The sequence below is a fragment of the Anolis carolinensis genome, unplaced genomic scaffold (assembly GCF_035594765.1).
Source record: "Anolis carolinensis isolate JA03-04 unplaced genomic scaffold, rAnoCar3.1.pri scaffold_19, whole genome shotgun sequence".
NCBI lineage: Eukaryota > Metazoa > Chordata > Lepidosauria > Squamata > Dactyloidae > Anolis > Anolis carolinensis.
In genome coordinates this window covers 1,041,021-1,043,520 of record NW_026943829.1, presented here as the reverse complement: position 1 = coordinate 1,043,520, position 2,500 = coordinate 1,041,021, and the positions used below count along the sequence as shown (strand labels likewise).

At 35.8% G+C, this 2,500-nt stretch overlaps 1 protein-coding gene and 1 long non-coding RNA gene across 6 annotated transcripts in view; both read right to left on the bottom strand.

The window, feature by feature from the left end:
- Window positions 1-2,500, bottom strand: part of LOC134294703 (transforming acidic coiled-coil-containing protein 3-like) — a 755,386-nt gene that overhangs the window by 131,055 nt on the left and 621,831 nt on the right. The window lies entirely within an intron of this gene.
- LOC134294706 (uncharacterized) overlaps window positions 1-2,500 on the bottom strand; it is a 9,598-nt gene that overhangs the window by 408 nt on the left and 6,690 nt on the right. The window contains exon 5 of the long non-coding RNA XR_010001431.1: window positions 1-5. This exon is cut by the window's left edge and continues 137 nt beyond it. This is a non-coding gene — a long non-coding RNA (uncharacterized LOC134294706). The remainder of the gene's footprint in view (window positions 6-2,500) is intronic.

The following is a 2,500-nucleotide window of genomic DNA, read 5'->3' as shown; positions in this document are numbered from 1 at the left end:
AACAACTACAAGGGGAGACAAAGCCAGAAACGCCTTTCACCATCCAAGCAAGGAAGATGGAAAACCATCTCAAGAGTCAGCAGATAGTTTGCTCCTGAGTGAGCAGTGTTATGTTTGGTTGGAGGCCAAAGTGGTTGAGGGGTGTCGCACCTCAGAATAGTTCACCTTGCTATTGACAGTCTTTTGTAGTTTTATTGAGCAAAAGCAGTATACTGTATATACTCGAGTATAAGCCTAGTTTTTCAGCCCTTTTTTTAAGACTGAAAAAGACCCCTCGGCTTATACTCAGGTGAGAGTCCTGGATGGCTTATATTTGGGTCAGCTTATACTCAAGAATATATGGTATATTTATTATTTTTCTCTATTATTATTGGTATTATTACATTTATTATTTTTCTCTATTATTGTTGCTACTACAGTAGAGTCTCATCCAACATAAACGGGCCAGCAGAATGTTGGATAAGTGAATAAGTTGGATAATAAGGAGAGATTAAGAAAAAGCATATTAAACATCAAAATAGTTTATGATTTTACTAATTAAGCACCAAAACATCATGTTATACAACAAATTTGACAGAAAAAGTAGTTCATTACACATTAATGCTATGTAGTAATTACTGTATTTACGAATTTAGCACCAAAATATCATGATATATTGAAAACATTGACTACAAAAATGTGTTGGATAATCCAGAACGTTGGATAAGTGAGTGTTGGATAAGTGAGATTCTACTGTATTGCATTTATTTTTCCTTTGCTTTTCCATTTTCTCTTTTTTGTTGTTGTTTTGTTTTGGGTTTTGTTGTTTTTTCACTCAGTGCACTTTGCCCAATCCATTGTATGATTTTATTAACCATCATCATCATCATCATCATCATCATCATCATCATTTAATTACTTATTAATCGCCCTCCATCCAAGATGCTCTAGGCGATTTACAAGATAAAATTGTAAAGGATAAAAATACATACATACAAATATTGATAAAATTAACATAGATTAAAAGCTCTAGTAAAGAGCTAGGTCTTGAGTGCTAGGGTATTGCTGTGTTTTATCATGTGTTTTATAATGACTGTGATTTTATTTTATGCCTTTTAATTTTATTTTTGTGTTTTTTGTATTTGATACTCTGTATGCTGGTTTTATATCTGTGAGCCGCCCCGAGTCCCTCTGGGGAGATGGTGGCGGGGTATAAAAATAAAATTATTATTATTATTATTATTATTGACACAACGACGTTGTATGACACAGCAAACAAGATAGATATGCTGGGTTTCGTTTCACAAAATCACAAGTCGAACACTTCCCAAGTGTCTAGGACTGTGTGATGTATTTTCGGATGATGCGTGCAGATCCCAGCAGGGTGGCTTTTTGCAGTTGGCAGATCGTAATTTTGTCAATGTCTATTGTTTCCAAATGCCGGCTGAGATCTTTTGGCACGGCACCCAGTGTGCCCATCACCACCGGGACCACCTGCACTGGTTTCTGCCAGAGTCTTTGAAGTTCAATCTTGAGGTCCTGATAGCGGCTGAGTTTTTCCTGTTGTTTTTCGTCAATGCGACTGTCACCTGGGATGGCAACATCAATGATCCAAACCTTGTTCTTTTCCACAACTGTGATGTCTGGTGTGTTGTGTTCCAGAACTTTGTCAGTCTGGATTCGGAAGTCCCACAGTATCTTTGCGTGCTCATTTTCCAATACTTTTGCAGGTTTGTGATCCCACCAGTTCTTTGCTGCTGGCAGGTGGTACTTGAGGCATAAGTTCCAATGAATCATGATGACTGAGGGCTGTGCTGGCGGTAGTGTAACTACCGGCAGGTCCAACCAAGCCAGAGAGGCCTCAGCTGAGGAGCACAACCAAGAGCACCTAACCCATTAGCATTATGGAGAATCAAACCCAAACGAAGTCTATACTGGCTCGGTCGTCACCCAGGATAAAAAGGACCGCGGTGGATGCTGCTGATTCTGGACATCCATCGACAAGTGGGCTACGGAATCATCAAAACCCAAATGAACAGTCACAGAAGCGGCAGAAATACACAATGCCAGAAAACCGCACAATTATTATTATTATTATTATTATTATTATTATTATTATTATTTTACTCTATTATTATTATTATTACATTTATTATTTCACTCTGATCTTATTATAATTATTATTATTACTATTATTGCATTTATTATTTTACTCTATTATTACATGTATTATTTTCCTGTATTTATTATTATTATTACTATTATTTCAGGTATTATTTTACTCTATTATTATTAAAAGGATACATAAGCACATTTACACTGAAGAAGATGAGAATAATGATTTGATCAGAGTTGGACAGTCTTATCTTAAATTTGAACTTTATGTAAATATTCAAAAACATTTAACCTACTGATGCCTCAATTAATGTAATTTTATTGGTATCTATTTTTATTTCTGAAATTTACCACCCTCGGCTTATACTGGAGTCAATGTTTTCCCAGTTTTTTTGTGGTAAAAACT